This window comes from Gobio gobio (genome assembly GCF_949357685.1).
Source record: "Gobio gobio genome assembly, chromosome: 1".
NCBI lineage: Eukaryota > Metazoa > Chordata > Actinopteri > Cypriniformes > Gobionidae > Gobio > Gobio gobio.
In genome coordinates, this window is record NC_137097.1 from 85,457,448 (window position 1) to 85,471,924 (window position 14,477).

At 41.8% G+C, this 14,477-nt stretch overlaps 1 protein-coding gene across 1 annotated transcript in view; it reads right to left on the reverse strand.

Annotated features, from left to right (window-relative positions):
• Window positions 1-14,477, reverse strand: part of LOC307123596 (uncharacterized protein) — a gene marked incomplete at its 3' end in the record, with an annotated part of 57,605 nt that overhangs the window by 5,705 nt on the left and 37,423 nt on the right. Inside the window, exon 2 of the mRNA XM_079812171.1 lies at window positions 10,139-11,266. The remainder of the gene's footprint in view (window positions 1-10,138; window positions 11,267-14,477) is intronic.

Below are 14,477 nucleotides of genomic sequence, written 5' to 3' on the forward strand. Positions count from 1 at the left end.
AGAGTCAATAGTCAGTAACACATCATTTAAAACTTTTACCAGAGCGGTTTCTGTGGAGTGGTATTTCCTGAAACCTGATTGGAACACCTCAAAAATCTGGTGTTCATTCAGAAATCTCTGTAGTTGGTGAAACACTATTTTCTCTAAAATTTTCGACATAAAAGTGAGATTTGAGACTGGCCTAAAATTTGACACAACTGTCGGATCTAAATTTGTTTTTTTTGAGAAGTGGACGAACAATTGCATGCTTCATGTCATCTGGTACCTTAGCCGTTTCAAGGCAGCCGTTCATAATCTTTAGAACAGTAGGTCCAATCACCTCAAAAATGTGTTTAAAAAAACGTGGGGGAAGAGTGTCAAGGGGGGATCCAGAAGGTTTGAGCTGGTCTAAAATATTGTGCAAATCAGGCAGCGTTACAGGTTCAAATTGACTCAGAGTGTTGGTGGAAGATGATGGTATAGAAAATCATTTGAAGAAAATGAAAAAGAAGAAGAGGGGATATTTGACCTAATACCTCTTATCTTGTCCAAAAAAAAATAAGAAATTTGTCACACATCTCCAGAGACTCGCAGGGGAAAAGTTCGGCAGAGGGGTTAATGGCAGCATTTATAGTGGCAAAAAGTGCTCTTGGATTTTGACAGTTCTTTTCAATAAGGTCTGAAAAATATTTGTCCTTTGCTGTTTTCACCCCTTTCTGATATCGTTTCAGACTGACCCTCAATATTTCATATGAGACTTGCAGCTTATCCTTTTTCCACCTTCTTTCGGCCCTCCTGCAGCCCTGACGAAGTGTGCGAGTGTCATCATTGAGCCAGGGCTCAGCCTTTGATTTATGTTTTTTGGCTTTTAAAGGAGCCAAAGAGTTTAAAATATTAGTGGAGACAGTATTGAACTGGTTAGAGTATGACCATGATTATGAGTGGGAACATTCACATGCTGTACCAGATCAAATGAGTCCATAAGGCTCAAAAATTCTTTGGCTAAAGCGTTATCTGGACAACATACATGTATGTTAAAATCCCCAAGGATTAAAAGTCTATCAAAATTGGGGATTGTTCCTCCTAAAAAGTCAGAAAATTCATTAATAAAATCTTTGTGTGGTTTAGGTGGTCGATAGATGACTGAAATTGCCACTGGATTATCCAATTCCAATACAAATAACAGAAATTCAAAACTAGAATAAACATCAGTCACTACCATCCGACAGCAATAGTTCTGATTAAAAATACAAGCCAGTCCTCCCCTCGACCCACAGTACGAGCAGAGTTTAAAAATGTACAGTCAGGTGGTACCAGTTCACAAAACGGGCTCAAATCTCCTGGAGTAAGCCAAGTTTCCGTGATGAACAGAAAGTCTAGACTGCGAGAAGTAAAAAAGTCATTAAGAATAGTAGTCTTGTTTACAACTGACCTGGCGTTAATTAAAGACATCCTGATCTGCCATGACTCCGTAGCCCGCTGTGGTAATTGGTATAATGAATGGAGATGACTGAAGCAAACACCGCCTCGGCGCAGATGGGGTGGGCGAATTTTTGGAAGTTGATCCGTCGGATTGCCTACGATCGGTGTATTCCAAGCGTGCAGTGGTTCCAGCAAACGCCCCACAAAGAAGCGGCCACAACCTGATGCATACGCTCGAAGGCCAGTGCGAAGCGGGAAGTCCGATTTAGACAGCAATAGAAGCCTCAACTTGACCGCAAAACCTCTGCGCCTTCCCCGTCTTTTGCGGCGCTTCCTACCCAGCAAGGGACAAGGCAGGTGGCGCAGACAGTCAGGTACAGTCACCAAAGGAGAAGCAAACTGTGCACCACACTTGACATCATGGAGTAGCTCTTCAGTTATGTGTTTAATGTCGAGCAGCGTATGACGATCATATGTTAAAAGTGATGAAACATTTTTGTAAAACAACTAACATAAAACACATTAAAAGAAACAAACAGGCAGACACAACAGGCAGACGGCAGGCCACACACATCGGCGCCATCATGCATTTGTTGCATTTGCTTTTCTAGTTCAGACACCTGTCACGTTGGAGGCATTCCCCGTAGCGTCAGCTGACACAGCGCGAGTTCCCTTTTGAAAGGGAACTGGGCTCCTGCTGGAAGAGGTGTTAGTGAAGCCAGCAGGGGGCGCTGCTCACCCTGTGGTCTGTGTGAGTCCTGATCCACCTTCACCAACACCTCTTCCAACGGCAGCCGTTTTCTTTCCCTGACCAACGGCTTAGCACATAAAGATCAACTACTTATCGTGATTTCAGACTGTGCATGGATCCTCATGTGTTTCTTCAGGTGACTTTTAATAGCAAAACTTTTTCCACACCGATCACACCAGTGGTGTTTTAAAATGAGGAGGCAAAGTCCTCACATTTTTTATATGCATCAGATGTTAAAGGTCCCGTTCTTCGTGATCCCACTGTTCCAACTTTAGTTAGTGTGTAATGTTGCTGTTAGAGCATAAATAATACCTGTAAAATTATAAAGCTCAAAGTTCAATGCCAAGGGAGATATTTTATTTAACAGAAGTTCCCTTTCAAAGCCTACAGCGAACGGCCGGATTGGACTACATCCCTCTACTTCCTTCTTTAATGACGTCAGTTGAACAGTTTGTTGACTAACCTCCGCCCACAAGAATACGCAAAAAAGGGGGCGTGGTCTTGTTGCTCTCCCACGTGGAGAAGAGGAAGTGTTGCGTGGAGAAGAGGAAGTGTTGCGTGGAGAAGAGGAAGTGTTGCATTTGAGTGTGTTTGTCGCCATGTCATCGAGACGCTGTTATTTTCATCCCGGAGTCAAATCACCTTTGTTTGGCTTTCCCAGGGACGCTGTAGAGATCATTGAGCGCATACATCTCCCGTTAAGAGGCGTGACCTTTCCGTGCAACGTGCGCTAAGCTGCGGTCAAATCACAACACAGGAACCGGGAAACGTGCGCTAAGCTGCTGTCCAATCACAACACAGGAACCGTACAACGTGCGCTAAGCTGCTGTCCAATCACAACACAGGAACCGCTGGCACAATCAGAACTCGTTACGTATTTCTGAAGGAGGGACTTCATAGAACAGGAACTCATCAGCTGTTTTTAGGACAGTGAAAACAGCGGTATACAGATGAGTAAATTGTGTGAAAAATACTGTTTTTTTACACCCGAAACATGAACACATGTTATATTGCACACTGTAAACACAATCAAAGCTTCAAAAAAACACGAAAAACGGGACCTTTAATTCATGTCCGTTACACTTAATAAACATTACATAAAAGAGACCAAATACAGTTCTATTTTGTATTTTTACACTATGTAATGTTCTATTCATTAAAACCAAGTATGCATTTCATCAAGTTCATATTTTTACATTTATTACAAAATAATAACTAAAGGCAGTACCAATTTGAACAATATATTGTTGGGTGACCGTCATCACAATGGAGAGCCACCAGTTGCGAGTCTTGTGAGTGTCACACACTAATCCTAGTCTCTTCTATAGTTAACCTAAAAACTGTGCAGGGATTACTCTGCAAATTAAATTGAGAATATAATTAACTACAGCATATATGCTATTTTAAATACTGTAGCCTATGTCAGAGACGTGATGTGTTAATCTGTGAAAATACCATGTCAGGCAGACTACACAAATACTAATCTTGACATTGTTAGCCTCTTGTCTTACATTGTGCATTTAACTTAAAATATTTCATTATATTAATGAATTAGTATCTTATTGTAGTGCCTCAGGAAATCTTGCTCATTGTTCAGCCCGATCTCAAAATTTTAGCCATACAGATACGTTCAAGACATAATTATAAACTGTCTACTTTTGTTTGTGTACACTCACAATAACAAAGGCCGTGGACGGAAGGGATTCATTTGCATGCACTCCACTCAAAACGTTGTCTTCATTATATATATATTCTGTTAAACGCACTTCTCTCCCTATACCTATGCAGTGACTAAAACCCCCCAGGAGAACGGTAATTAACTAAACGTTCTAAATAAATATGCACATAAAGGCATATTTTGTATCACTATGACATGTCCATTAGAAAATATCATCAATAACATCTCGTTATTACGAGAAAAGATGTTATTAAAGGTCCCATGGAATTGATTTTTATTTTATTTTATAATGCATCTTGAGGTGTACTTATATTGTTAGTATGATTTTTACATCATAAAATGTCATAATTTAGAAATAAAAGGCATTTTTTCTATACTGATGTTTGCCCTCTGGCTGAATGCTCCGTTTCAAGGGGCGTGTCTGCTGTGAGACTTCAGTAAAACGCCCACTGTTGTGATTGGCTGACATCTCTGCATTTGAAATTAGATCTTGTGGCGGAGGGGGCGTGGTTTAGCAAGGTCTACGAGTCTGCCAGAGAGACGGACTGATACCCCTTTTCCACTAGAATGAACCGGGTTCTAGTTCTTAGTTGGTTCAACTGACAAGCCTTATAAGAACCGGTTTGCTTTTCCACGGGCTAACGAGCCGCCACAGAGCCATGTGTCACTGTATAGGTCTCATCTCTCAGCAACGCCAACGCTAGCGAGGGAGCGGGAAACACACACATCAAAACACCGCATGAGAGAATCAAAAGCATAAGGGGCCCGTTCTTCGTACCTCGCTAACTCAGTTAGCTGGATTTGATTGTTGACGATTTGGCATGATCTTGGATTGTTTGGTTCTTCGACGCTCATTCTTGACTTGCTGTCATAGCAACAGGTCCGTAAGCTTAAACCTGCTCGAGCGGCTTATTTCATGTAAACAGGATTAGATCGCATCTTGAGGTGATACTTAAAATCTGTCTCAGCCACTTCTACTTTATTACAAGAGTTCATTACTGAACCAGGGGCAATAATAATCATTTTAAATAATAATAATAATAATATAAAATTTTTAAATTGTATATGTATTTGAGAATGAATATAATATTATAATGTTGTTGTTGTGTCAATTCATGGACAAGTTGTACTGGGCACTCCCAAACTGCAGGGGGAAACCATGCAACCAGAGTTGGTGGAACCAACTTCTAGGAGGTGCTCTTGGGACCATATTTACCTGCGCACCCACAGGGAGGGCATGGCATTAATGTTTGGTAACAGCTCTGTTGGCTCTCTCACCTGTTCCCGAAGAAAGATACTGTGACCACAGCTCCTGATCATCCAAAGACGCAACTGGTAGGATTGAATGTGTTTGAATGTGTTGAGTTCATGCTTCTACAGTATATGACTTTTTGTATATAGTATATGACTTGGTTGTAACGTGTAATTTAAATTAAATAGTGCAGACTTTATTATGTGAATGTAGAACTTAACAGAAGTAACATTAGCATGTGTATTTTTTAATTATTATACATTTAATTATGGGATCATGTGTATTGTTTAATTATTAACTATTAGAGATCCTAGGTTTAGAGATCTAAATTACTTTGTTTGGTTTGAGGATTCAGTACCATTTTTGTATTGTTACTTTGAGAAAGTGTTATTGAGATTTATTTGTAACTAATTCATGTTTTGTTTGTGTATCTTAAAGGTTATCAACCTATTCTGTTTCATCCCAAATCTATCAAATCACCTTTAAGAAAATAAAAAATCATAAAGTGAACAGATTTGAGTTGTCCTTTGCGTTCATCAGAGATAAAGCAGTTTTCAAGTTTGGGCAGAGCTGTGGTCAATCAGAAAACACAAAACTTGACATTTGTGTATAATACTATAGCCACAGCCACTTGATTGAGCGATTTATTTGTGATGGAATAATTACTTTATCATTTTATTGGAGGTTTGCACACATGTTCTACAGTTAATCTGAACCGTGCATTAATTTAAGTGATGACGGATATTATGGGATGGCTTGATGCAGCGCAGGAGATGCAGAGAATTTGATCTTGACCCTTAAGAAACTTTAATACTGTCACGTTACAAATCTGCTTCAAATTGAATTAAAAATGTAATTACAACAATTAAATAAAAATGTAAAGGGTGTACAAATACTGTATAAAATCGTGAATATAAATAATTGGTAATCATGTTAAAAAAAAAAACATTTATCATTGATCTATTATAACTTTTATGTTGGTTTGGTCGTTTAGCTGTTTCCTTATAAAGGTCCAGATATTCGTGGGTTTTTTTGTGTAATTTGCCAAGTTTTTTGCCAGGTGGCTTTTTTAATTATATGATGTCATTACGTTGCTGTCTTGACGTCAGCCAATCGCTGCATTGCTGATCATGGTTTCGAGTATCGATGCATCTGCCCTCTTCAGGGAACACAAGAACGCGCAGTGATCTTAGATCATTTAATCCAGATATTTAAATCCAATCCGCAAATTCGTTTGAAGAACCACATTAGCCAGACATCAGTTAGACATCAGTTATCACGATTAAAAGATCTGGGATCTGTCAAATCATCTCAGATGTATTAAACGAGGTACGAAGAACGGACCCAAGGAGTCATATGCTCTCGCCGGACTCGTTGTCATACAGTGATCGGTCTGCACAGCACCGTTCTGTGTGAACTTGAATAATTAGCTACACATCAGAAATCACTGATCACAGATCAGAAGGAACTGGAAAAAGACTTCTGTTTTCATTTACATCAACACTGAGCTGCCATGATCTCTCGAGGGCATACTCACATGGGCGTGCCAAATTCTCTGGACGGGCAAAGCAGAGGAAAGGGAGGTACCGTTCATAGTAATGACGTCATAACATGGAGAGATTTCAGATCGGCTCGTCTGAGCTGTCATTTTCTCAAAGGCAGAGAAAAATAGTCAGAACTCAGTTTACACCGATCGAAATTTCTAGCTACTTGGGGACAATATTCAGGCTCGGGGAACTCATATTAATGTTGAAAAACCTCATAAAATGAAAATTTTATGCCATGGGACCTTTAAAACTCTGCTGAAGCAACAGTAACAGGCATGGTAAGACAGAATAAAAACGGTGCATGTCACTGAATAGATCATGTGATAGAGTTGTTCTCAACAATAAAAAACTGGCCAGATCTTGAACTGTTTTCATCCCAGAGATGTGTCTTTGAAAGGCTGCATGGAATGCGATCAATTGTTGTGGAAGGGCTGGAGACAAGTCTTTGTTATATCTCTCCACTAATCTCTGTTCCCTTTCGTATATTGCTTTCTTCTCCTCAGTTGCATGTGTGGCTGCACCACTCTGAACAAATCGGCAACTGATTGAAAAAATGAAAATCACACTGCGTTTTCTTTTCTTTTTTATTTGCCGCAGCGATGCAGCTTCATATATAAAAATGACAGAGTAGTTCTACTGCAGTCGCAGGATGCAAAAAATAATAAACGCACACAAGAAATGACAGAGAAATTAGACATGGAGAAACAAGAAATTACTACACATGACATGAATACAAATGTATGTTTATTGTGGCCACAAATTAAAAATGTATTCCCTCATTTTATTTAAAAGTTCCCCATAGGCGGGCCCCCTATTGGCCCGGGCCCATTTACACCCTGCATGCCCAGACGCTACGCCACTGGTTGGAGCTAAACTCTGCAGGACAGTGGCCCTCCAGGACCGAGATTGGAGACCCCTGCTCTAGAGGAACACACATGAAAGAGGTGCAATTCTGTAAACCAGGTGACGTCACGGACGGGTTGACCCCTGTAACCTTAAGGTCAACTAGGAACAGATCTATGGGTGACATGTTGAGGGACTCAAAATACCCAAATACCAAATTCAGAATGTGCCTGAAAAAGTTGATTAAACACTTCACAGAAAACGTCTCGGTTACGTATGTAACCTTTGTTCCCTGAGAACAGGGAACGAGACGCTGCGTCAGCTGACGCTACGGGGAACGCCTCCAGCGTGACAGGTGTCTGAACTACTATCGAATCACGACAATCCTATTGACCGGCGACAGCCTATGATGTCATCAAGGTGCGACCAGGAAGTATATAAGGGCACCTTGCCAACATGACACCGCTTCTTCGTCTGAAGGGACTGTTGGCAGGCAGGCCCCGAGGCATGGCAATGAGACGCAGCGTCTCGTTCCCTGTTCTCAGGGAACAAAGGTTACATACGTTACCGAGATGTTCCCTTTCGAAAGGGAACTTGCGCTGCGTCAGCTGACACTACGGGGAACGATATACCCTAAGGCACCCCAGCCAGCTACTAACGCCACCAGGGAGGCCTAGCTTGGTGCCTTTCTGAAGGGCACTTCGGCCGGGCCATCCTTGTCTGTTTGAGAACAGAGCCTCTGGACACTCGCCTCCTGGAGAGGCATCCAACCCAAGGTACTGTAAACTGGCAGTGTCCTCCTCAGACCTAATCTCAGAGACGGGCATCCTGGAGAGTAATACTCAGCATAGCGCTTTCAACCCTTGCCAGCGAGGGGAGTAATTTGCTCGATCCTAGGATCTACTGAGCTATTATCAAATAGAAACACTCAGGAGGCCAGACTGGCCTACAAGCTGATCTCATTGGGAGGCCTCACTTGGGGCCTACAACCACCTAATCAGGTCCAGGCAGCTTAGGCTCACAGACGACCCTCTAAGAGAGGGGAGCTTAAAGGGGCTGCCTGGTAGGTAACCATGCTGTAGGCGATCTATGAAAGTCCCTTCCTGCAGGGACCGCATAGCAGCAGCGTCGTCTCGTCATGCTAGGGTACCACCACCTTTAGGTCTTGCAACCGGCTAGAAACCGGAGCCTGATAGCAGGTGACCACTAGCTGTCAGCGTAAGGCCAGTTGTGTGTTCCCGCCTAGGGAACTCGTTCCCCAGGGAGGCCGGAAGGGGCCTCCACCTGGTAACCTGTGCTGACTGCTCGCGCGTCCAAACAGCAGCCCTTGCCCTCAGGGAGGCCTAATGAAGCCTACTACCCAATAGCAGTCGAGCTGGCCCTTGAGGTAGCTGGAGGATGGGACTCGCTCTGACAGGGAGGCCTAGTGAGGCCTACCACCTGATAGCCATCAGGACTTGTTCCTTCAGGGAGGCTTGGGGAAGCCTGCCACCTGATAGCAGACCATGCTAGCTGTCCGAGCGTCCCGACTCCTGGGCTCGCCCAGGGAGGCCTGGCGAGGCCTACCACCTGGTAGTGAGACCTGTTAATGGTCCAGCTAGCTTGACACAGTGACTGGAACCGGAACCTCCTCAGGAAGGCCTAGTGGGGGCCTACAACCTGATAGTACGTAAATGAGCTAACCAAGCGTCCACGTTAAAGCCCCCCCCCCACACACACACCTGGGACTGGCTCCCTCCCAGAGCTCCAGAGGGCCTCCGCCACTGCGCAGTCTCACGGGCAGTGTCTACAGACATGAACCTAATCACATTGCCAATAGCAGTGCACTCAGCGAACAAATGCTTTAAAACCCTCTAAAACGAGGGGAGTACAACTTACGTCACCTGCTTCGGGGCGGCCGCCTTACTTTTTCATACAGCGGCCTGCCATTCATGCGAGGGCGTCAGCCATTGGCAATGCTCTGGCCTCAGGGGAGCATCCGACCAAAACCGGCATACAGAAGGTTGCGATGTTCAGCTCAACCCGAGCCCTAAAGAAGGTGGAGCAGAAGAGTGAGGGTCAATGTAATTCTCAGCTCGCCCTCAGGGAGGAGATCCATATGAACGCTGACTGCGTTTTGTGATACACAGCTCCTACTTCTCCCGGGAATCCACCTCTCTGTGCCTCACCCTCGACTGTGGGGGTGCACAAGAGGCGATGCTGGCCCTCGGGCCCCGTCTCCGGTCCTCGGACCATAACGCCTCCCGCCTGCCTGGGACCAGGATCTCACCTGTCACGCTGGAGGCGTTCCCCGTAGCGTCAGCTGACGCAGCGCGAGTTCCCTTTCGAAAGGGAACATATGACTAAAAGTATATTTGAGTCACTTATTGAATATACAAATTATTATGATATTAAAACGATTATCACTGAAGATATGTTGAAGAGACAAGGGTTTCTGACCCAACCCTTCACTATATTATTTGTGAACTAATTTCTTTTTTAATAGTTAATCTATTTTCAGCAGTCATCGTCAATCTTGTACATGTAGGCTACTCTGTTCACAGACACGACCTTTCAATTCCCCAAGCTGTGTGCTCACTAAAAACCCCACGGGTGGCTTTCAGGTCATTTCAAGTTTGATTTTGACGTGACAAAGCGGTCTATAAGTGGCAGAGTTGTTTACTTACTTAATTAGTCTTCCCATTATCGCCATCATTATCTTCAGGCCAATCTGTGAATCCACACGAAAACAAGAAGCGGGATTAATTGCACGAAACTTCATATTCAATTATAACGATCATATCGAATCATATCAACAAATCACAGGACTTCACGCATTAGGGAATCTGCTTTATGTCAATGGTGAGAGAGGAGGCGCATCTCCTTCTGTAACTTCACCTGCGGGTGTCGCTGTTGGACAGTATTACTTTATAAAAAACTGACTTTTACTCTTTTAATTGTCAAATTCATGAATATTTGCTTTGTTTTATTACTGTAATATTGATTATTTTGTCATCCAGTTTTTTGTTTTGTTTTGAGGAGGTACTGCCTCCCTTGCCTCCTCAGAGGAAACTCCCCAGATCACTCGTGCGGCTTCTCTCTGCTGTGGTTCCTCTCGTGTGTTTTCATGTGTCCTGACTGACTGAATCTCTTGTCACAGTGTGAACACTTGTAAGGTTTTTCTCCAGTGTGGATCCTCTCGTGTGTTTTCAGATTTCCTGACTGACTGAATCTCTTGTCACATTGTGAACACTTGTAAGGTTTTTCTCCAGTGTGGATGCTCTGGTGTAGTTTTAAACTTCCTGCTGTAGTAAAAGTCTTCTCACACTCAAAGCACATGTAATCTCTCACACCAGTGTGTATTTTCTCATGTTTATGTAAATATTGCATCAGTGAGAAACTCTTTCCACACACAGAACATGAATGTGGCTTCTCCTTCGTATGAAGGGTCAGGTGTGTCTTCAGGTTTGATGGACAATGAAACATTTTTCCACACTGATCACACTTGAAAGGTTTTTCTCCGGTGTGGATCCTCATGTGAATATTAAGGTGGTTTGATTTTGTAAATCTCTTCCCACACTGATCACATGTGAGCGGCTTCTCTCCAGTGTGAACTCTCATGTGGCGCTCAAGATTTTGTTTGGTTGAGAAACTCTTTCCACACTGAGTGCAGGTGAAATATTTCTTGCCTCTTGTTTTCTTAATAAATGTCTTTTTAGTGTTTGAGCGACTCAAAGGGTTTTCTCCAGGTTTGACATGATGTTCCTCCTCCACTTCACTCAGTTCTTCACTCTCCTTGCTCTCTTCCATCACGTCTGAAATGAGATAAATAATTTATTTAACTTTTAATACAAAAAACTTTTAGTAAAATTCTATTTTTTGTGAAAGGATATACAGTGAAAGACAAAATTATTAGCCCCTATGAAAGGTTTCATTATGTTTCATATAGTGCTGTTTAACAGAGCAAAAAGCATTCCATATTCCAGAAAGCATGGTTAACATATCAACATATATACCTTAAACTCTCGGTTGATTAACCCAAACCTTGCTTACTCGAGGTATGCTGGTTTCAAAAATGCGTCCAAGAGTAAGTTCAGCCAACTCAGAGTATGTTAACCATGAACAGACAAGACATCCTCAAGTCAAGTCAAGTCTACTTTATTTATATAGCGCTTTTAACAATGTAGATTGTTTCAAAGCAGCTTTACAGTGTTAAACAGGAGAATAATGCAGCATAATTTTATTCAGCTGTATAGCCATTTGATGTCATCAGTTCATTTCAATTTCCATACGGTGACAGTGCAGGCTTTAGATCAATAATTAGATCAGTCATTTAGTTTATATGGTTAATTTAGTTTATTAATTAGATTTATTTCAATGTTTATTTGAAAAATATAGTGTCCCCAACTGAGCACAGAAAAAAACAGCGTATTATAATAATCATTATTCTGGCCGATTTACCGGTCAGAGGTCATAATAGATTGGAATATTTGAAGGACCGGAGGCAACACGCTGGAGACGGGTTTATTGAGGATGATGTTTATTAAATAATTATTAAAGTGCAATATTCGAATGATCGGAGGCAACACGCTGGAGACGGGTTTATTGCAGATGACATATCGATTTAAGTATTATTTAATTGTAATATTCGAACAATCGGAGTCAACACGCTGGAGACGGGTTTATTGAGATGCCGTGTCGATGAGGAAGTTGCAGGGGGAGGCTAATTGACACGGTCTCTGCGGACACTTCAGGGTCCTGTGTTGGTCTTCTCTGGGCACAGGTCCACCATCTGATCTGGATACTGGCTGACTGCAGTAAACCTCGGGATAAAACAGAGAGACTATCATTAGCGTAGATGCCATTCTTCTGATGATGTAACGAGTACATCAGGTGTTATGGGAAGTGTTCCCAGTTCCGGCTGACCTAGTTAATGCAGCCTAACAATCATTTCATTGAGCAAGTGTTTTATGTGTATGCCACAGAAAAGAGATGTGTTTTTAGTCTAGATTTAAACTGACAGAGTGTGTCTGCTTCCCGAACAATGCTAGGAAGACTGTTCCATGTGCCGTAATTTAGATATATTTTTAAGATGGTAGAATGCAGTTTTACAGATGCTAGAAACATGGCTTTCAAACGAAAGATTGGTATCAAAGAGCCACACCCAGGTTCCTCACTGACCACGAAGACTTGACAGAGCAGCCATCAAGTGTTAGACAGTATTCTAGGTTACTACTTGTGGAGCTTTTTTGTCCAATAATTAAAAAATCATTTTTTTCTGAATTGAGTTGCAGGAAATTACCGGTCATCCAATGTTTTATATCAGCTATGCATTCCGTTAATCTTGTGAATTGGTAAGTTTCTTCAGGGCGTGAAGAAATATAGAGCTGAGTATCGTCAGCATAACAATGAAAACTAATGCCATGCTTCCTAATAATATCTCCCAGTGGTAGCATGTACAGGGTGAAGAGTAGCGGTCCTAGCACTGAGCCTTGTGGTACTCCATACTGAACTTGTTATCGGTGTGACATCTCTTCATTTACTGCTACAAACTGATAACGGTCACATAGATATGATTTAAACCATGATAAAGCAATTCCACTAATACCTACATAATTTTCGAGTCTATTCAAAAGAATGTTGTGGTCGTTGGTATCAAATGCAGCGCTAAGATCGAGTAACACTAATAGAGAGATACAGCCACGATCGGATGATAAGAGTAAATCATTTGTAACTCTGATGAGAGCAGTCTCAGTACTATGATACGCTCTAAATCCTGACTGGAAATCCTCACAGATACCATTTCTTTCTAAAAAGGAACATAATTGTGAGGACACTGCCTTTTCAAGTATTTTTGACAGAAAGGGTAGATTTGAGATTGGTCTATGATTGAATTCTGTAGGATCAAGTTGCGTTTTTTTAATAAGTGGTTTAATAATAGCCAATTAAAAAGTTTTCGGTACATATCCTAATGACAAAGATGAATTAATTATATTAAGAAGAGGATCTATGACCTCTGGTAGCATCTCTTTTAATAGCCTAGTACCGACTAAGAGAGTTTAGAAATAAGCTGATCTAGCAGTTCTTACAGCCTTTCTGTATGTGATCTTGTGCTCTTTGTGCTCAACAGAGCAACGAATCGGTGATTCACCATTGAAACAGATGATAAGAAATAGTATGCCAATCTACTTCCTCTTCCTCTTCTACTTTTGTTTAAAGGCGATTTACATAACCTACTAAGTGCACATTGCCACCTGTTTGGTGGTTGTGCAATCATTTTTTTCAATAACTTTGTTTAATAAGTCATATTTATTCACAGAGAATAAGGATTATATTGTTTGTTTAAAGGGGTGGTTCCATGGTTTTTTTCTAGGCTTGGTTGTGTTAATGGGGCGCAGTATAACATGTCTTAATACTTCTTTTTTTTTAAACGCCATATTTTTCTTATATTTTACCTTTATTTCACACCGCTGTCTCCACTGTCTCTGTCTCACCGCTGTCTCTTCCTGCTTCAATGAATCCCTTCTTTCTCTAAACATAGGCAACATCTCTATGGCCAAAGAGCTCTAGTTTTGTCTCATCTGACCAAAGGACAGGTTTCCTGTATGCATCATTTTTCTCCAGTTTCTTCAGATGTGGAGTTTTTCTTGGTCAGCAACCTTGCTGTCCATCCCTGTGCAGAGCTCTAATGACCGTCTTCTTGAGACATCAATCCCAAACTTGGCTAAATCTTTCACTAGTCTCTTGGCATTTGTTCTTAAGTCTTTAGAAATCTCTCCAATCAATTTTCTTTCCAAAGTTTTTGAAATCTTCCTGCCTTTGCCATGCTTTGGCCAGAGGAGAACTGGCACCCCGACTGAGCCTGGTTTCTCCCAAGGTTTATTTTTCTCCATTATGCCCCTGATGGGGTTTTGGTTTCCTTGCCACTGTCGCCTCTGGCTTGGCTTGCTCAGTTGGGGACACTACATTTTCAATCTAAATTTTCAACTAAATATCCAAATGAATCTAATTAGTAAACTAAAATAA